General features: G+C 39.5%; 1 protein-coding gene and 19 non-coding genes across 21 annotated transcripts in view; all 20 read left to right on the top strand.

Moving 5' to 3' along the window:
* Positions 1 to 20,332, top strand: part of znf385c (zinc finger protein 385C) — a 393,452-nt gene that overhangs the window by 325,565 nt on the left and 47,555 nt on the right. The window lies entirely within an intron of this gene.
* trnat-cgu (transfer RNA threonine (anticodon CGU)) lies at positions 1,504 to 1,575 on the top strand. The gene has a single exon. It is a non-coding gene; the product is annotated as a tRNA-Thr (tRNA).
* trnam-cau (transfer RNA methionine (anticodon CAU)) lies at positions 1,875 to 1,946 on the top strand. The gene has a single exon. It is a non-coding gene; the product is annotated as a tRNA-Met (tRNA).
* trnat-cgu (transfer RNA threonine (anticodon CGU)) lies at positions 2,246 to 2,317 on the top strand. The gene has a single exon. It is a non-coding gene; the product is annotated as a tRNA-Thr (tRNA).
* Positions 2,617 to 2,688, top strand: trnat-cgu (transfer RNA threonine (anticodon CGU)). Its single transcript has one exon. It is a non-coding gene; the product is annotated as a tRNA-Thr (tRNA).
* trnat-cgu (transfer RNA threonine (anticodon CGU)) lies at positions 2,994 to 3,065 on the top strand. The gene has a single exon. It is a non-coding gene; the product is annotated as a tRNA-Thr (tRNA).
* trnat-cgu (transfer RNA threonine (anticodon CGU)) lies at positions 3,365 to 3,436 on the top strand. The gene has a single exon. It is a non-coding gene; the product is annotated as a tRNA-Thr (tRNA).
* trnat-cgu (transfer RNA threonine (anticodon CGU)) lies at positions 3,742 to 3,813 on the top strand. Its single transcript has one exon. It is a non-coding gene; the product is annotated as a tRNA-Thr (tRNA).
* Positions 4,113 to 4,184, top strand: trnat-cgu (transfer RNA threonine (anticodon CGU)). Its single transcript has one exon. It is a non-coding gene; the product is annotated as a tRNA-Thr (tRNA).
* Positions 5,234 to 5,305, top strand: trnat-cgu (transfer RNA threonine (anticodon CGU)). The gene has a single exon. It is a non-coding gene; the product is annotated as a tRNA-Thr (tRNA).
* Positions 6,344 to 6,415, top strand: trnat-cgu (transfer RNA threonine (anticodon CGU)). Its single transcript has one exon. It is a non-coding gene; the product is annotated as a tRNA-Thr (tRNA).
* trnat-cgu (transfer RNA threonine (anticodon CGU)) lies at positions 7,089 to 7,160 on the top strand. The gene has a single exon. It is a non-coding gene; the product is annotated as a tRNA-Thr (tRNA).
* On the top strand, positions 7,453 to 7,524 carry trnat-cgu (transfer RNA threonine (anticodon CGU)). The gene has a single exon. It is a non-coding gene; the product is annotated as a tRNA-Thr (tRNA).
* On the top strand, positions 7,827 to 7,898 carry trnat-cgu (transfer RNA threonine (anticodon CGU)). Its single transcript has one exon. It is a non-coding gene; the product is annotated as a tRNA-Thr (tRNA).
* On the top strand, positions 8,933 to 9,004 carry trnat-cgu (transfer RNA threonine (anticodon CGU)). The gene has a single exon. It is a non-coding gene; the product is annotated as a tRNA-Thr (tRNA).
* Positions 16,586 to 16,657, top strand: trnat-cgu (transfer RNA threonine (anticodon CGU)). Its single transcript has one exon. It is a non-coding gene; the product is annotated as a tRNA-Thr (tRNA).
* Positions 17,275 to 17,346, top strand: trnat-cgu (transfer RNA threonine (anticodon CGU)). Its single transcript has one exon. It is a non-coding gene; the product is annotated as a tRNA-Thr (tRNA).
* trnat-cgu (transfer RNA threonine (anticodon CGU)) lies at positions 17,964 to 18,035 on the top strand. Its single transcript has one exon. It is a non-coding gene; the product is annotated as a tRNA-Thr (tRNA).
* Positions 18,652 to 18,723, top strand: trnat-cgu (transfer RNA threonine (anticodon CGU)). The gene has a single exon. It is a non-coding gene; the product is annotated as a tRNA-Thr (tRNA).
* Positions 19,340 to 19,411, top strand: trnat-cgu (transfer RNA threonine (anticodon CGU)). Its single transcript has one exon. It is a non-coding gene; the product is annotated as a tRNA-Thr (tRNA).

Raw genomic sequence — 20,332 nt, 5'->3', positions numbered from 1 at the left:
AGGCTTGTCAATAAATCGATTTTTTCGATTTGTTTTTTTGCAGACAGATATAACTTGTTTAAGATGAAAGGAAAATGCAGAACCAAAATTGCCGAGGTCCTTTTTATGACTCATGACTCCAAGTCTGAGTACATGGTTCTCGCCCAGGAAAGGGTGGAGTGCCATCTCCAAGTTGGGTAGGAGATCTTGCCCCAAGTCGAGGAGTTCAAGTACCTCTGAGTCTTGTTCACGAGTGAGGGAAGAGTGGATCGTCAGATCGACAGGCGGATCGGTGGGGCATCTTCAGTAATGCGGACGCTGTATCGATCCGATGTGGTGAAGAAGGAGTTGAGCCGGAAGGCAAAGCTCTCAATTTACCGGTCGATCTACGTTCCCATCCTCACCTATGGTCATGAGCTTTGGGTTATGAGCGAAGGGACAAGTTCACACATAAAAGGGGCCGAAATGAGTTTCCTCCGCCAGGTGGCGGGGCTCACCTTCAGAGAAAGGGTGAGAAGCTCTGCCATCCGGGAGGTGTTTAGGGCACCCGCGATCTGACCTCGGATAAGCGGAAGAAAATGGATGGATGGATGGACATTGGGTACTTTCACTTTCAATATTAATGGAACACTCTGTTCCTTTGACTTATGATATTTTACGGTGTTGTAATGCATAGCTGCTTGTCAGCGCAGTGGCCAAGCGGTAAGGCATTGCTCTCGTGAACCAATAAAAAATGGAATCAAGTCCCATTTGTCCCTTCATATGGTAAAACAGGTATTAATTGTACAAGGCAAAGGAACTTTGCAATAACAGTGAAGTTAGTCTCTTAAAATGGTGATCATGACTTCAATTCCCATGTGTGCCATTCTCTGTTAAAAATCTGAAGCAACTTTTTCATTACTTTGACATTAATACAGCAGGTTTACTTTATCACCTTTCTTCACTCTTTTGCTGCTTACTTTAGTTAGATACATCATACTTTGTGTTGTATGGAACAGCAACTTTTAGGCACGGTGGCCAAAAGGTAAGAAGAGGTAAGAGCCAAGAGGCTCCACTCGTGCCTCAGAATATGTGAGTTGTCGCAATTGTTTTGGGATACAATTTACAATTAGTTACAATGAGTATCGACAACAAGATGAGTTAATTGTGTTCAGGTGCAGTGACCAAGTGGTAAGGCGTTGGTCTCGTAAACCGAAGATCGTGGGTTTAACCCTCATCTGTACCTTCTTTGTGAAGTAACTTCATTACTTTGACATGAATACAGCATCTTTACTTTATCACCAATCTTCAATCTTTTGCTGTTTACTTAAGATACATCATACTTATGATATTTTACTGTGTTGTATGGAACAGCAACTTTTAGGCACGGTGGCCAAAAGGTAAGTCCGCCGTCTTGTAAAATGAAGAAATTGGTTTCAACCTCCACCGGTGCCTCAGAATATGTGAGTTGTCGCAATAGTTTTGGGATACAATTTCCGAATAGTTTTTATCAGTATTGACAACAACGTAAACCAGTTGTGATCAGGTGCAGTGGCCAAGTGGTAAGGCGTCGGTCTCGTAAACCGAAGATCGTGGGTTCAACCCCCATCTGTACCTTCTTTGTGAAGTAATTTCATTACCCTGACATTAATACAAAAAGCTTACTTTATCAGCTACTGTCACTCTTTTGCTCTTTACTTTAGATACATCAGACTTATGATATTTTACTTTGTTGTATGGAACAGCAACTTTTAGGCACGGTGGCTAAAAGGTAAGTCCTCGGTCTTGTAAAATGAAGAAATTGGTTTCAACCTCCACCGGTGCCTCAGAATATGTGAGTTGTCGCAATAGTTTTGGGATACAATTTCCGAATAGTTTTTATCAGTATTGACAACAACGTAAACCAGTTGTGATCAGGTGCAGTGGCCAAGTGGTAAGGCGTCGGTCTCATAAACCGAAGATCGTGGGTTCAACCCCCATCTGTACCTTCTTTGTGAAGTAATTTCATTACCCTGACATTAATACAAAAAGCTTACTTTATCAGCTACTGTCACTCTTTTGCTCTTTACTTTAGATACATCAGACTTATGATATTTTACTTTGTTGTATGGAACAGCAACTTTTAGGCACGGTGGCCAAAAGGTAAGTCCTCGGTCTTGTAAAATGAAGAAATTGGTTTCAACCTCCATCCGTGCCTCAGAATATGTGAGTTGTCGCAATAGTTTTGGGATACAATTTCTGATTAGTTTTTATCAGTATTGACAACAACATGAATCAGCTGTGAGAAGGTGCAGTGGCCAAGTGGTAAGGCGTCGGTCTCGTAAACCGAAGATCGTGGGTTCAACCCCCATCTGTACCTTCTTTGAGAAGTAATTTCATTACTTTGACATGAATACAGCAGGTTTACTTTATCACCAATCTTCAATATTTTGCTGTTTACTTTAGATACATCAGACTTATGATATTTTACTGTGTTGTATGGAACAGCAACTTTTAGGCACGGTGGCCAAAAGGTAAGTCCTCGGTCTTGTAAAATGAAGAAATTGGTTTCAACCTCCACTCGTGCCTCGGAATATGTGAGTTGTCGCAATAGTTTTGGGATACAATTTCTGATTAGTTTTTATCAGTATTGACAACAACATGAATCAGCTGTGAGAAGGTGCAGTGGCCAAGTGGTAAGGCGTCGGTCTCGTAAACCGAAGATCGTGGGTTCAACCCCCATCTGTACCTACTTTTGTGAAGTAATTTCATTACTTAGTGACATGAATACAGCAGGTTTAATACTTGATCACCTATCTTCACTCTTTTGCTGTTTACTTTAGATACATCATACTTATGATATTTTACTGTGTTGTATGGAACAGCAACTTTTAGGCACGGTGGGTAAAAGGTAAGTCCTCGGTCTTGTAAAATTAAGAAATTGGTTTCAACCTCCATCCGTGCCTCAGAATATGTGAGTTGTCGCAATAGTTTTTGGATACAATTTACAATTAGTTATAATCAGTGTCAACAACAAGATGAGCCAATTGTGTTCAGGTGCAGTGGCCAAGTGGTAAGGCGTCGGTCTCGTAAACCGAAGATCGTGGGTTCAACCCCCATCTGTACCTTCTTTGAGAAGTAATTCCATTACTTTGACATGAATACAGCAGGTTTACTTTATCACCAATCTTCAATCTTTTGCTGTTTACTTTAGATACATCATACTTATGATATTTTACTGTGTTGTATGGAACAGCAACTTTTAGGCACGATGGCCAAAAGGTAAGTCCTCGGTCTTGTAAAATTAAGAAATTGGTTTCAACCTCCATCCGTGCCTCAGAATATGTGAGTTGTCGCAATAGTTTTGGGATACAATTTCCGATTAGTTATTATCAGTATTGACAACATCATAAACCAGATGTGATCAGGTGCAGTGGCCAAGTGGTAAGGCGTTGGTCTCGTAAACCGAAGATCGTGGGTTCAACCCCCATCTGTACCTACTTTTGTGAAGTAATTTCATTACTTAGTGACATGAATACAGCAGGTTTATTACTTCATCACCTATCTTCACTCTTTTGCTGTTTACTTTAGATACATCATACTTATGATATTTTACTGTGTTGTATGGAACAGCAACTTTTAGCCACGGTGGCTAAAAGGTAAGTCCTCGGTCTTGTAAAATTAAGAAATTGGTTTCAACCTCCATCCGTGCCTCAGAATATGTGAGTTGTCGCAATAGTTTTTGGATACAATTTACAATTAGTTATAATCAGTGTCAACAACAAGATGAGCCGATTGTGTTCAGGTGCAGTGGCCAAGTGGTAAGGCGTCGGTCTCGTAAACCGAAGATTGTGGGTTCAACCCCCATCTTTACCTTCTTTGAGAAGTAATTCCATTACTTTGACATGAATACAGCAGGTTTACTTTATCACCAATCTTCAATCTTTTGCTGTTTACTTAAGATACATCAGACTTATGATATTTTACTGTGTTGTATGGAACAGCAACTTTTAGGCACGGTGGCCAAAAGGTAAGTCCTCGGTCTTGTAAAATTAAGAAATTGGTTTCAACCTCCATCCGTGCCTCAGAATATGTGAGTTGTCGCAATAGTTTTTGGATACAATTTACAATTAGTTATAATCAGTGTCAACAACAAGATGAGCCGATTGTGTTCAGGTGCAGTGGCCAAGTGGTAAGGCGTCGGTCTCGTAAACCGAAGATTGTGGGTTCAACCCCCATCTGTACCTTCTTTGAGAAGTAATTCCATTACTTTGACATGAATACAGCAGGTTTACTTTATCACCAATCTTCAATCTTTTGCTGTTTACTTAAGATACATCAGACTTATGATATTTTACTGTGTTGTATGGAACAGCAACTTTTAGGCACGGTGGCCAAAAGGTAAGTCCTCGGTCTTGTAAAATGAAGAAATTGGTTTCAACCTCCATCCGTGCCTCGGAATATGTGAGTTGTCGCAATAGTTTTGGGATACAATTTCTGATTAGTTTTTATCAGTATTGACAACAACATGAATCAGCTGTGAAAAGGTGCAGTGGCCAAGTGGTAAGGCGTTGCTCTTGTAAACTGAAGATTGTGGGTTCAACCCCCATCTGTACCTACTTTTGTGAAGTAATTTCATTACTTAGTGACATGAATACAGCATTTTTACTTGATCACCTACCTTCACTCTTTTGCTGTTTACTTTAGATACATCATACTTATGATATTTTACTGTGTTGTATGGAACAGCAACTTTTAGGCACGGTGGCCAAAAGGTAAGTCCTCGGTCTTGTAAAATGAAGAAATTGGTTTCAACCTCCACCGGTGCCTCAGAATATGTGAGTTGTCGCAATAGTTTTGGGATACAGTTTCCGATTAGTTATTATCAGTATTGACAACATCATATATCACCTGCGATTAGGTGCAGTAGCCAAGTGGTAAGCCGTCCATCTCGTAAATCGAAGATCGTGAGTTCAACCCCCATCTGTACCTTTCTTTAGTGAAGTAATTTCATTACTTTGTGACATTAAGACAGCAGTTTTACTTGATCACCTCTCTTCACTCTTTTGCTGTTTACTTTAGATACATCAGACTTATGATACTTTACTGTGTTGTATGGAACAGCAACTTTCAGGCACGGTGGCTAAAAGGTAAGTCCTCGGTCTTGTAAAAAGAAGAAATTGGTTTCAACCTCCATCCGTGCCTCAGAATATGTGAGTTGTCGCAATAGTTTTGGGATACAATTTCTGATTCGTTTTTTATCAGTATTGACAACAACATGAATCAGCTGTGAGAAGGTGCAGTGGCCAAGTGGTAAGGCGTCGGTCTCGTAAACCGAAGATCGTGGGTTCAACCCCCATCTGTACCTTCTTTGAGAAGTAATTTCATTACTTTGACATGAATACAGCAGGTTTACTTTATCACCAATCTTCAATCTTTTGCTGTTTACTTTAGATACATCAGACTTATGATATTTTACTGTGTTGTATGGAACAGCAACTTTTAGGCACGGTGGCCAAAAGGTAAGTCCTCGGTCTTGTAAAATGAAGAAATTGGTTTCAACCTCCACTCGTGCCTCAGAATATGTGAGTTGTCGCAATAGTTTTGAGATACAATTTCTGATTAGTTTTTATCAGTACTGACAACAACATGAATCAGCTGCGTGAAGGTGCAGTGGACAAGTGGTAAGGCGTCGGTCTCGTAAACTGAAGATCGTCGGTTCAACCCCCATCTGTACCTTTTTTGAGAAGTAATTCCATTACTTTGACATGAATACAGCAGGTTTACTTCATCACCTATCTTCACTCTTTTGCTGTTCACTTTAGATACATCAGACTTATGATATTTTACTGTGTTGTATGGAACAGCAACTTTTAGGCACGGTGGCCAAAAGGTAAGTCCTCGGTCTTATAAAATGAAGAAATTGGTTTCAACCTCCAGCCATGCCTCAGAATATGTGAGTTGTCGCAATAGTTTTGGGATACAATTTCCGAATAGTTGTTATCAGTATTGACAACATCATGAATCAACTGTGATTAGGTGCAGTGGCCAAGTGGTAAGGCGTCGGTCTCGAAGATCGTGAGTTCAACCCCCATCTGTACCTTTCTTTAGTGAAGTAATTTTATTACTTTGTGACATTAAGACAGCAGTTTTACTTGATCACCTATCTTCACTCTTTTGCTGTTTACTTTAGATACATCAGACTTATGATATTTTACTGTGTTGTATGGAACAGCAACTTTCAGGCACGGTGGCCAAAAGGTAAGTCCTCGGTCTTGTAAAATGAAGAAATTGGTTTCAACCTCCGTCCGTGGCTCGGAATATGTAAGTTTTCGCAATAGTTTTTGGATACAATTTACAATTAGTTATAATCAGTATCGACAACAAGATGAGCCACATGTGTTCAGGTGCAGTGGCCAAGTGGTAAGGCGTCGGTCTCGTAAACCGAAGATCGTGGGTTCAACCCCCATCTGTACCTTCTTTGAGAAGTAATTTCATTACTTTGACATGAATACAGCATGTTTACTTTATCACCAATCTTCAATCTTTTGCTGTTTACTTTAGATACATCATACTTATGATATTTTACTGTGTTGTATGGAACAGCAACTTTTAGGCACGGTGGCCAAAAGGTAAGTCCTCGGTCTTGTAAAAAGAAGAAATTGGTTTCAACCTCCATCCGTGCCTCGGAATATGTGAGTTGTCGCAATAGTTTTGGGATACAATTTCAGAATAGTTATTATCAGTATTGACAACATCATAAATCACCTGTGAGCAGGTGCGGTGGACAAGTGGTAAGCCGTCCGTCTCGTAAGTCGAAGATCGTCGGTTCAACCCCCATCTGTACCTTTCTTTAGTGAAGTAATTTCATTACTTTGTGACATTAAGACAGCAGTTTTACTTGATCACCTATCTTCACTCTTTTGCTCTTTACTTTAGATAATCATACTTATCATATTTTACTGTGTTGTATGGAACAGCAACTTTTAGGCACAGTGGCTAAAAGGTAAGTCCTCGGTCTTGTAAAATGAAGAAATTGGTTTCAACCTCCATCCGTGCCTCGGAATATGTAAGTTTTCGTAATAGTTTTTGGATACAATTTACAATTAGTTATAATCAGTATTGACAACAAGATGAGGCAATTGTGTTCAGGTGCAGTGGCCAAGTGGTAAGGCGTCGGTCTCGTAAACCGAAGATCGTGGGTTCAACCCCCATCTGTACCTTCTGTAAGAAGTAATTTCATTACTTTGACAGGAATACAGCAGGTTTACTTTATCTCCAATCTTTTGCTGTTTACTTTAGATACATCATACTTATGATATTTTACTGTGTTGTATGGAACAGCAACTTTTAGGCACGGTGGCCAAAAGGTAAGTCCTCGGTCTTGTAAAATGAAGAAATTGGTTTCAACCTCCACCGGTGCCTCAGAATATGTGAGTTGTCGCAATAGTTTTGGGATACAATTTCCGAATAGTTATTATCAGTATTGACAACATCATAAATCAACTGTGATTAGGTGCAGTGGACAAGTGGTAAGGCGTCGGTCTCGTAAACTGAAGATCGTGGGTTCAACCCCCATCTGTACCTACTTTTGTGAAATAATTTCATTACTTAGTGACATGAATACAACAGGTTTACTTCATCACCTATCTTCACTCTTTTGCTGTTTACTTTAGATACATCAGACTTATGATACTTTACTGCGTTGTATGGAACAGCAACTTTTAGGCCATGTGGCCAAAAGGTAAGTCCTCGGTCTTGTAAAATGAAGAAATTGGTTTCAATCTCCACTCGTGCCTCGGAATATGTATGTTTTCGCAATAGTTTTTGGATACAATTTACAATTAGTTATAATCAGTATCGACAACAAGATGAGCCACATGTGTTCAGGTGCAGTGGCCAAGTGGTAAGGCGTCGGTCTCGTAAACCGAAGATCGTGGGTTCAACCCCCATCTGTACCTTCTTTGAGAAGTAATTTCATTACTTTGACATGAATACAGCAGGTTTACTTTATCTTCAATCTTTTGCTGTTTACTTTAGATACATCATACTTATGATATTTTACTGTGTTGTATGGAACAGCAACTTTTAGGCACGGTGGCCAAAAGGTAAGTCCTCGGTCTTGTAAAATGAAGAAATTGGTTTCAACCTCCACCGGTGCCTCAGAATATGTGAGTTGTCGCAATAGTTTTTGGATACAATTTCCGATTAGTTATTATCAGTATTGACAACAACATAAACCAGTTGTGATCAGGTGTAGTGGTCAAGTGGTGAGACATCGGTCTCGTATACCGAAGATCGTGGGTTCAACCCCTATCTGTACCTTCTTTGTGAAGTAATTTCATTACCTTGATATTAATACAACAGGTTTACTTTATCACCAATCTTCAATATTTTGCTGTTTACTTTAGATACATCAGACTTATGATATTTTACTGTGTTGTATGGAACAGCAACTTTTAGGCACGGTGGCCAAAAGGTAAGTCCTCGGTCTTGTAAAATGAAGAAATTGGTTTCAACCTCCACCGGTGCCTCGGAATATGTGAGTTGTCGCAATAGTTTTGGGATACAATTTCCGATGAGTTATTATCAGTATTGACAACAACATAAACCAGTTGTGATCAGGTGCATTGGTCAAGTGGTAAAACGTCGGTCTCGTAACCCGAAGATCGTGGGTTCAACCCCCATCTGTACCTTCTTTGTGAAGTAATTTCATTACCTTGAAATTAATACAACAGGTTTACTTTATCAGCTACCGTCACTCTTTTGCTGTTTACTTTAGATAAATCAGACCTAGGACATTTTACTGTGTTGTATGGAACAGCAACTTTTAGGCACGGTGGCCAAAAGGTAAGTCCTCGGTCTTGTAAAATGAAGAAATTGGTTTCAACCTCCATCCGTGCCTCAGAATATGTGAGTTGTCGCAATATTTTTGGGATACAATTTCCGAATAGTTTTTATCAGTTTTGACAACAACATGAATCATTTGTGTTCAGGTGCAGTGGCCAAGTGGTAAGGCGTCGGTCTCGTAAACCGAAGATCGTGAGTTCAACCCCCACCTGTACCTTATTTAGTGAAATAATTTCATGACTTTGTGACATCAATACAGCAGTTTTACTTGATCACCTATCTTCACTCTGTTGTTTACTTTCAATATATCAGGCTTATTATATTTTACTGTGTTGTATGGAACAGCAACTTTTAGGCGCCATAACCAAGTGGTTAGGTGTTGTTATTCTAAACCAAAGAAAATGGCTTCAACTCCCAGAACCAGTGAGGTTTGTCAAGTGTTTTCATGACTTTAATGCAATACCTGTTTTTAATCGGTATTGATTGATTTGTTTATCGTATTTCATGGAGACTCTGCCTATCAATATTATTTTTATTTTTTTTGTTAGAGACGATTTAATTCTAGACAGAAGTTTTGCCTTCCATAGGAAGCTTGATATTGAATAACTTCAAATACCGTAATTCATATTGGTCAACATATGAGTGAAAGCATCACAGTAAATATGCCAGAGTTTGTCTGTTTCATTTTTAGAAAATTATTTTATACAAAGTCTGTTCTAAAAAGAACCAATTTTATCACAAATCTTTACTCTCCTGCTGCTTACTTTCAATATGTTAGGCATTGACAGATATTACTTGTTTCAGATGGAAGGAAAATGCAGAACAAAAATTGGCAATACACTTTTTATTACTTATGCCATTGAGTACTTTTTCTTTACCTATACTAGTGGCCCGAACGGTAAGGCACCGTTCTTGTAAACTGACAGATAACGGGTTTAATCCCCATTTGTGCTTTTCTGTGTTAAAACAGATATTATTTGTTTCAGACGAAAGGAAAATTGCGAACACAGCGACCTTGGGTTCCTAAACTGAAGATCATGGATTTAAACCCCGTCTCTGCCTTCTTCAGTTGAAACAGATTATACTTGTTTCAGTTGAAAGAAAAATGTAAAACGAGAATTGGTGCTTACTTATTATTACTCATGACATTGTACACAGGCTTCACGGTGGCAGAGGGGTTAGTGCGTCTGCCTCACAATACGAAAATTCTGAGTAGTCTGGGGTTCAATCTCTGGCTCGGAATCTTTCTGTGTGGAGTTTGCATGTTCTCCCCATGAATGAGTGGGTTCCCTTTGGATACTCCGGCTTCTTCCAAAGACATGCACCTGGGGATAGGTTAATTGGCAACACTAAATGGGCCCTAGTGTGTGAATGTTGTCTATCTGTGTTGGCCCTGCGATGAGGTGGCGACTTGTCCAGGGTGTACGCCACCTTCTGCCCAATTGTAGCTGAAGCACTAGCGTCCCCCGCATCCCCAAAGGGAATAAGCAGTAGAAAATGGATGGACGGGTGGACATTGTGTACATTTATTCTCAATAGTCTTTGCAACATGCGTTTTTTTTGACTTGTGATATTTTTTGGCGTCGTACAGCAGAAAAATTTGTCAGCGCAGTGGGCAAGCGGTACGGCGTCGGTCTTGTAAACCAAAGATTATGGGTACAACCCCCATCTGCGCCTTCCTCTGTTAAAAATCTGACGGATCTTTTTCATTACCCTGACATAAATAGAGCAGGTGCGCTCTATCACTAATCTTCACTCCTTTTCTGTTTACTTTCAATATGTCAGGCTTAAAATATTTTACAGGGAAACGCAACTTATAGGCAAGGTGGAAACTGGCTTCGGTCTTGTAAACCGAATAAAATGGCTTCAAGATGTCCCAATAGTTTTGGGTATACAATTTCCAATCTTTTTTTTATCAGTATTGATTGATGCATTTATGGCACATCATGGACTAGTTTTTTTTAGGTGTGGTGGCCAGATGGTAAGGTGTGGGTCTTGTAATTCTAAGATCACGGGCTCAACCCCCATCCGTGCCTTCCTGTGTTAAAGATTTAAAAGTTTTCATTATCTTGTGACATTGATGAACGAGATACTCTGTCACCAGTGTTTACTCTCCTGCTGCTTACTTTCAATATGTTAGGCAAGGACAGATATTACTTGTTTCAGATGGAAGAAAAATGCAAAACCAAATGTTGGGATGCACTTTTTATTACTCATGACATTGTGTGATATTTTCCGGCATTGTACATCAGTGCACCTTGTCGGCGGGGTGGACGAGCGCTGAAGCGTCGGTCTTGTAAACCGACAATCATGGATCTAACCCCCGTCTGTGCCTTCCTCTGTTAAAGTCTAAAGGACCTTTTTCATTACTTGGTGGCATCAAAATAGCAGGTGTACTCTATCACTAATCTTCACTCCTTTGTTGTTGACTTTTAATATATCAGGCTTAGGATATTTTATGGTGTTTTATGAAAATGCAACTTTTAGGCGCGGTGGCCAAATGCTTAAGTGTTGGCCTTGTAAAACGAAAAAAATGTGTTCAACTAGGACTGGGCGATATGGCCTTTTTTTAATATCTAGATATTTTTAGGACATATCGCGATACACGATATATATCTCCATATTTTTCCTTAGCCTTGAATTAACACTTGATACTAGTGATGGGTTGATGAGGCTTCATGTATCATTTTGACACATTGCAAAACTGTATTGATACTGTGTCACTAAATACTGACATCTGCTGGGCATTAAAAATCCCTGCAGGCAACCCAATGGACCGACTCAACTGACACTGATTTTATGACCTTGTACAGGGGTGGGCATTACGTCGGTCGCGATCGACTGGTCGATCTCGGAGGGTGTGTCAGTCGATCTCAAGCCAGGCATTAAAAAATATACATAAAAATGAGCAATCATCAATCATACCAAGACTTCACTTTCGTCAGTTGTTTGACATTCTCGGCACCCGAGGATCTTGTGAGATGACGCTGGCTGCTGCGAGCTCATATTTAAGAAAAAAATCACTAACAGGGCGGACGCAGAGAAACACGTTTTATTTCTAGAGACTCCGTACCTACTGTCAAAACTCTAAAGACCGACTGCACAGTTCCTGTCTTCACCATAAAAGACCTGTTTCATCCTGCCTGTGCTAACAAAATAAGAGTGTCAGAAAGCTAGCGTGCACAAGCTAGCAAGCTACGGAGTTTGATGCCAATTTCTCCCCCGCCCTCAGTGACCGCTTTCTCACTTGCTTGCCCACCCGCACACTCACTGACGTCACTCACCTGCTGCCAGACATTAAAGGGCCACACACATATGCTACTCTCATAACAAAGTGTTTAAAAACGAGTATGCAAGTTGGACAAATGAGATGCCAAATCCAACCACTTTCATGTGGTATTGGACAGAAAGGAGGACTTTTTTTTTTCCTCCATTTGAAAATGCGGACGTTATCAGCACCACTGTCTAATTCCAATCAATGCAAGTCATCAGAATCAAATACACCAACTTATATTCTTGTCTTCATGAAAGAAAGGAATCTATGTGTGTTAAACATGCTTGTATTATCATTAAACACCATTAACTTGTTAACAAAAATGTCTCTTTCATAAATAAATAAATATAAATTATAAATAGGAATGAGGTAGATCTCCTCGACTTGGTCAATTGAAAAGTAGCTCGCCTGCAGAAAAATTGTGAGCGCCCCTGACCTAGTATATACAACAATATAAACCAAATCATTGTATTTCATTTAGGATTATTTCATATCTTCATTTAAATAAAAATATAGTTTTATCTTTTTTAGATACAGTCAATAAATAATGTGAACATGATTGATTGATTGACTGATTGAATCTTTTATTAGTAGATTGCACAGTTCAGTTCATATTCCGTACAATTGACCACTAAATGGTATGCACATGTATCATAACATGGAAATCTAAGCGAACATGTTGTGAATGAGGATACTTGTGGGATGGGAATTTTTTTTTAATTATTATTTTTTTTACATGCGCTCTGAATACGCACTGTTGATTGATTGATTGATTGAAACTTGTATTATTAGATTGCACAGTACAGTACATATTCCGTACATCCATCCATCCATCTTCTTCCGCTTATCCGAGGTCGGGTCGCGGGGGCAACAGCCTAAGCAGGGAAACCCAGACTTCTCTCTCCCCAGCCACTTCGTCCAGCTCTTCCCGGAGGATCCCGAGGCGTTCCCAGGCTAGCCGGGAGACATAGTCTTCCCAACGTGTCCTGGGTCTTCCCCGTGGCCTCCTACCGGTTGGACGTGCCTTAAACACCTCCCTAGGGAGGCGTTCGGGTGGCATCCTGACCAGATGCCCGAACCACCTCATCTGGCTCCTCTCGATGTGAAGGAGCAGCGGCTTTACTTTGAGTTCCTCCCGGATGACAGAGCTTCTCACCCTATCTCTAAGGGAGAGCCCCGCCACACAAATATTCCGTACAATTGACCACTAAATGGTAGCACCCGAATAAGTTTTTCAACGTGTTTAAATCGGGTCCACGTTAATCAATACATGGTAAAAAGGTAATAGGTTTGAGCTGGATTTGAACAAGTGCACTACAGAAGTCGGCATGATTAACTGCAGTCCTCCACTCTACCAACTGAGCTATCAAAGAGATTGTTTGTTACTGCTTTTTAAAGTCAATCAATCAATCAATGTTTACTTATATAGCCCCAAATCACTAGTGTCTCAAAGGGCTGCACAAACCACTACGACATCCTCGGTAGGCCCACATAAGGGCAAGGAAAACTCACACCCAGTGGGACATCGGTGACAATAATGACCCAGTGGGACGTCGGTGACAATGATGACTATGAGAACCTTGGAGAGGAGGAAAGCAATGGATGTCGAGCGGGTCTAACATGATACTGTGAAAGTTCAATCCATAATGGATCCAACACAGTCGCGAGAGTCCAGTCCAAAGCGGATCCAACACAGCAGCGAGAGTCCCGTTCACAGCGGAGCCAGCAGGAAACCATCCCAAGCGGAGGCGGATCAGCAGCACAGAGATGTCCCCAGCCGATACACAGGCGAGCAGTACATGGCCACCGGATCGGACCGGACTCCCTCCACAAAGGAGAGTGGGACATAGAAGAAAAGGAAAAGAAACGGCAGATCAACTGGTCTAAAAAGGGAGTCTATTTAAAGGCTAGAGTATACAAATGAGTTTTAAGGTGAGACTTAAATGCTTCTAGCAATAGGATGTTTGTGTGGGTGGGACAATGCTAGAAACTTTGAGAGAACAGGATGAAACGACAAGGAAATGAACACAAATACCTTTTTTTCCGATATATGATCAAAATATTCCCACACGGCGAAAATGATCTCCGACGACGATAAATGACAAACGACAGAAGTGCGGCGATTCTGTTGGCAGCAGCATCTCGTTGACAGACGCGCTTCCTTATAAAGACAGTTTGGCACACAGGTGCCAGTGCGACACAGTTCACGTATCGGTCACGGGACCAAAACAGCTCATGATCGGTCAGGTGACTTTCTAAGAGCGGCACGCACAGCGACTTTCGGTTTCGCTCTATAACCACAGCAGTATGATGATGTGTCTACATTAAAAACATTTTGTTCACACTGAACTAATATATACTCATTTTAAACTTTCATGCAGAGAAGGAAATCACAACTAAGTCAGTTGACCAAAACTGTATTTATTAGACAGTTATTACCAAGAGACTTTTCAAATTATGCTACATATTATCAGTAATGCTACTTTTGGTAACAATGCTTGTGCCCCACACTTGACAAATTAAAGTTGTCTAATCAACAAATACCCGCTTGAAGCAGAACCACCGCCAGACGATGGTTCTGCTTTTCTTGGTAATGAATTCTTCCTTCATTTGTTACCAGATCCGCACCTTCTTTCTCTCGTATTACCACTCGCACGGCTCTGCTATTATCACAGCTAACGTTACCCTTGCTGCTACCTCTCTGCTCGGCGAGGGCGTATACGTATGTGACGTATGACGTGACAGTATGTGACGTATGTAAGAAGGTGCGCTTACTGTCTGTGAGAAGGAGACACAAGAAGGAGTGGGAAGAGCCTGTAGTGTAATGCCCGCAGCTAAAATCAACTGCGTGAGAACGTATACTTGAATATCACGATATAGTCATTTTCTATATCGCACGGAGACAAACCTGCGCTATATCGCGTATATCGATATATCGCCCAACCCTAGGTTCAACCCCCTTTTGTGCCTCAGAATATGTGAGATGTCCCTGTGGTTTTAGGGATACATTTGTAATTGTTTTTCAATCAGTATCGATTGATCCATTTATGTTCCTACACAGATCTGTTGTTTTCCACTATGGGCAATTGGCATGTCATTGGTCTCGTAGAACGAAGAACATGGGTTCAATTCCAATGTGTATCTCAGAACCTGTGATACATGTTGAGTGTTTTCATGACTTTAATGCAATACCTGTTTTTTAGATAGATAGATAGATAGATAGATAGATAGATAGATAGATAGATAGATAGATAGATAGATAGATAGTACTTTATTGATTCCTTCAGGAGAGTTCCTTCAGGAAAATTAAAATTCCAGCAGCAGTGTACAGAGTTGAGATCAATTTAGAAAAAAAAAAAAAAAAGTAAATAATGGGGGTTTAAAAGGAAACAAAATAGAGAAATATTACAAAAAGAATAAAAACAATGGGAATATAACAAGACAAAGTAGGCAGTAGTGACCATGTTATGAAAACGTATCGCACTGTTAATGTTTTGCATCCCCTGTCATCCTAATACCCCCCGTCCCCCGCCCCAGAGAGGAGTTGTACAGTCTAATGGCGTGTGGGACAAAGGAGTTCTTGAGTCTATTAGTCCTGCACTTGGGATGAAGCAGTCTAGCACTGAACAGGCTCCTCTGGCTACTGATAACGCTATGCAGAGGGTGACTGGCATCATCCAGGATGCTCACTAGTTTGTCCACAGTCCTCTTCTCTGCCACCTTCACCAGTGAGTCCAGTTTCATTCCGATTGTAATGGTGTTTTATTGGTGTTGATTGATCCTTTGATACTATTTCATGGAGATTTGGCCTGGCAATCAATCGATAAAATACCTTTTTTTGTTGCAGACGATTTAATTCAAGACAGAAGTTTTGCCCCCCATAAGAAAGCTCGATATTGAATATCTTTAAATGATTCAGACAATGCATATTGATCGACATATGAGTAAAAGCATCACAGTTAATATGCCGGAGTATGTCTCTTTAATTTTTGAATTTTTTACAATTTATGTTCTAAAAAGAAGCAACTTTATAAAGATTTGAATTTTGCTAAAAGGAAAATGCAGTACACTAGTTTTTGAGCAAATAAAAGCAAAACTTGTTTGGAATTATCTCTGCAGTGTTTATACATTAGCTTCTTTAAAAGTAGGAGAAAAAAAATCACAATCTCCCCCATCTGTACCAAAAATTGAAGGGAATGTTGGTTGGTTGGTGGTCTAAGTTTATTTCGAACATGATAGCGGTTTCAACGTGATATATCACATGTTTTTCAATTGCTCTTTACAGCTGAATGCTTCCAACATGTCAGGCTTATGATATTTTACCATGTTGTATGGAAAAGCAACTTTTAGGCGCGGTGGCTAAAGTTTTAGGTTTCAGTCTTGTAAAACGAAGAAATTGGTTTCAACCTCCATCTGTGCCTCAGTATATGTGAGATGTCGCAATAGTTTTGGGGATACAATTCCAATTGTTTTTTATGGGTATTGATTGATCCATTTATCTTACAATTTGAACAAGGGATTTCAGGTACAGTGGCCAAGTGGTAAGGCGTTGGTCTCGTAAACCGAAGAACGTGGGTTCAACCCCCATCTGTACCTCACAACATTTGAGGATTGTCAAGAGTTTTCATGACTTTAAAGGGGGAATTTTGCCTGTTGTTCATAAAGTCTATTTTATTATTGTTTTTGTCTGTTTTAAAAAGAAGCAACTGTATTAAGATTAGAATTTTGCTAAAGGGAAGATGCAGTGTACGCAGTACACTAGTTTTTGACCAAATAAAAGCAAAACTTGTTTGGAATTATCTCTGCAGTGTTTATTCATTAGCTTCTTTAAAAGTAGGAGAAAAAAAATCATAATCTCCCCCATCTGTACCAAAAATTGAAGGGAATGTTGGTTGGTTGTTGGTCTAAGTTTATTTCGAACATGATAGCGGTTTCAACGTGATATATCACATGTTTTTCAATTGCTCTTTACAGCTGAATGCTTCCAACATGTCAGGCTTATGATATTTTACCATGTTGTATGGAAAAGCAACTTTTAGGCACGGTGGCCAAAGTTTTAGGTTTGGGTCTTGTAAAACAAAGAAATTGGTTTCAACCTCCATCTGTGCCTCAGTATATGTGAGATGTCGCAATAGTTTTGGGGATACAATTCCAATTGTTTTTTATGGGTATTGATTGATCCATTTATCTTACAATTTGAACAAGTGATTTCAGGTACAGTGGCCAAGTGGTAAGGCGTTGGTCTCGTAAACCGAAGAACGTGGGTTCATCCCCCATCTGTACCTCACAACATTTGAGGATTGTCAAGAGTTTTCATGACTTTAAAGGGGGAATTTTGCCTCTTGTTCACAAAGTCTATTTTATTATTGTTTTTGTCTGTTTTAAAAAGAAGCAACTGTATTAAGATTAGAATTTTGCTAAAGGGAAGATGCAGTGTACGCAGTACACTAGTTTTTGACCAAATAAAAGCAAAACTTGTTTGGAATTATCTCTGCAGTGTTTTTACATTAGCTTCTTTAAAAGTAGGAGAAAAAAAATCATAATCTCCCTCATCTGTACCAAAAATTGAAGGGAATGTTGGTTGGTTGTTGGTCAAAGTTTATTTCGAACATGATAGCGGTTTCAACGTGATATATCACATGTTTTTCAATTGCTCTTTACAGCTGATTGCTTCCAACATGTCAGGCTTATGATATTTTACCATGTTGTATGGAAAAGCAACTTTTAGGCGCTGTGGCCAAAGTTTTAGGTTTCGGTCTTGTAAAACGAAGAAATTGGTTTCAACCTCCATCTGTGCCTCAGTATATGTGAGATGTCGCAATGGTTTTGGGGATACAATTCCAATTGTTTTTTATGGGTATTGATTGATCCATTTATCTTACAATTTGATTAAGCAATTTCAGGTACAGTGGCCAAGTGGTAAGGCGTTGGTCTCGTAAACCGAAGAACATGGGTTCAACCCCCATCTGTACCTCACAACATTTGAGAATTGTCAAGAGTTTTCATGACTTTAAAGGGGAATTTTGCCTGTTGTTCACAAAGTCTATTTTATTATTGTTTTTGTCTGTTTATAAAGAAGCAACTTTATAAAGATTTGAATTTTGCTAAAAGGAAAATGCAGTGCACGCAGTACACTAGTTTTTGACCAAATAAAAGCAAACCTTGTTTGGAATTATCTCTGCAGTGTTTATACATTAGCTTCTTTAAAAGTAGGAGAAAAAAAAATCATAATCTCCCCCATCTGTACCAAAAATTGAAGGGAATGTTGGTTGGTTGTTGGTCTAAGTTTATTTCGAACATGATAGCGGTTTCAACGTGATATATCACATGTTTTTCAATTGCTCTTTACAGCTGAATGCTTCCAACATGTCAGGCTTATGATATTTTACCATGTTGTATGGAAAAGCAACTTTTAGGCGCTGTGGCCAAAGTTTTAGGTTTCGGTCTTGTAAAACGAAGAAATTGGTTTCAACCTCCATCTGTGCCTCAGTATATGTGAGATGTCGCAATAGTTTTGGGGATACAATTCCAATTGTTTTTTATGGGTATTGATTGATCCATTTATCTTACAATTTGATTAAGCAATTTCAGGTACAGTGGCCAAGTGGTAAGGCGTTGGTCTCGTTAACCGAAGAACATGGGTTCAACCCCCATCTGTACCTCACAACATTTGAGAATTGTCAAGAGTTTTCATGACTTTAAAGGGGGAATTTTGCCTGTTGTTCCCAAACTCTATTTTATTATTGTTTTTGTCTGTTTTAAAAAGAAGCAACTGTATTAAGATTAGAATTTTGCTAAAGGGAAGATGCAGTGTATGCAGTACACTAGTTTTTGACCAAATAAAAGCAAAACTTGTTTGGAATTATCTCTGCAGTGTTTATACATTAGCTTCTTTAAAAGTAGGAGAAAAAAATCATAATCTCCCCCATCTGTACCAAAAATTGAAGGGAATGTTGGTTGGTTGTTGGTCTAAGTTTATTTCGAACATGATAGCGGTTTCAACGTGATATATCACATGTTTTTCAATTGCTCTTTACAGCTGAATGCTTCCAACATGTCAGGCTTATGATATTTTACCATGTTGTATGGAAAAGCAACTTTTAGGCGCGGTGCCCAAAGTTTTAGGTTTCGGTCTTGTAAAACGAAGAAATTGGTTTCAACCTCCATCTGTGCCTCAGTATATGGCAGATGTCGCAATAGTTTTGGGGATACAATTCCAATTGTTTTTTATGGGTATTGATTGATCCATTTATCTTACAATTTGAACAAGCGACTTCAGGTACAGTGGCCAAGTGGTAAGGCGTTGGTCTCGTAAACCGAAGAACATGGGTTCAACCCCCATCTGTACCTCACAACATTTGAGAATTGTCATGAGTTTTCATGACTTTAAAGGGGGAATTTTGCCTGTTGTTCACAAAGTCTATTTTATTATTGTTTTTGTCTGTTTTAAAAAGAAGCAACTGTATTAAGATTAGAATTTTGCTAAAGGGAAGATGCAGTGTATGCAGTACACTAGTTTTTGATCAAATAAAAGCAAAACTTGATTTGAATTATCTCTGTCATGTGTATACATTAGTTTCATTAAAAAGTATGGGGAAAAATTGTAAATATACGTTTTATCAAATTTTATTTTAATTGCCCAGGCCTAATGGACATGGTGCAGTGGCCAAGTGGTAAGACCTAAGTCTCTGTAAGTTGAAGATGATGGGTTCAACCCCTAATTGTGCCTTACCAATACTTACCAAATTGAAAAGTTTTATTTTAATTACTTTGCGGCATTGATAAAGTAGATGCACTCTATCACCATTCTTTACTCTCCTGCTGCTTACTTTTAATATGTTAGGCAACAACAGATTAATTTTCAGATGAAAGGGAAATGCAAAATGAAAACTGGGGTACGCTTCTTGGTACTCAAGCCATTGTGTACTTTTACTTTCAATAGTCTTCGCAAACTGCGTTTCTTTGACTAGTGGTATTTTACGGCGTTGTACGGCATGGATGCTTGTAAGCGCAGTGGCCAAGTGGTAAGGCGTCGGTCTCGTGAACTGAAGAACATTGGTTCAACCCCCATTTGTGCCTCAAAACCTGTGAAAATGGTCAAAAGTTTTCACCACTTACAAGGGAAAATGCATTTTTGGGGGAATTTTGCCTGTCGATCATAATCCTTATGAGAGACAAGAAGAGACAAGAAGACACAAGGTTTTGTTCCAGGTGGCTAGCAATGCAGCTAATGGGATCAATCTATTCAGCCTCTAAATCACTTTGAAAATG

The sequence above is a fragment of the Nerophis ophidion genome, linkage group LG07 (genome assembly GCF_033978795.1).
Source record: "Nerophis ophidion isolate RoL-2023_Sa linkage group LG07, RoL_Noph_v1.0, whole genome shotgun sequence".
Taxonomy (NCBI): Eukaryota; Metazoa; Chordata; class Actinopteri; order Syngnathiformes; family Syngnathidae; genus Nerophis; species Nerophis ophidion.
This window is presented reverse-complemented; position numbering and strand designations above follow the sequence as displayed.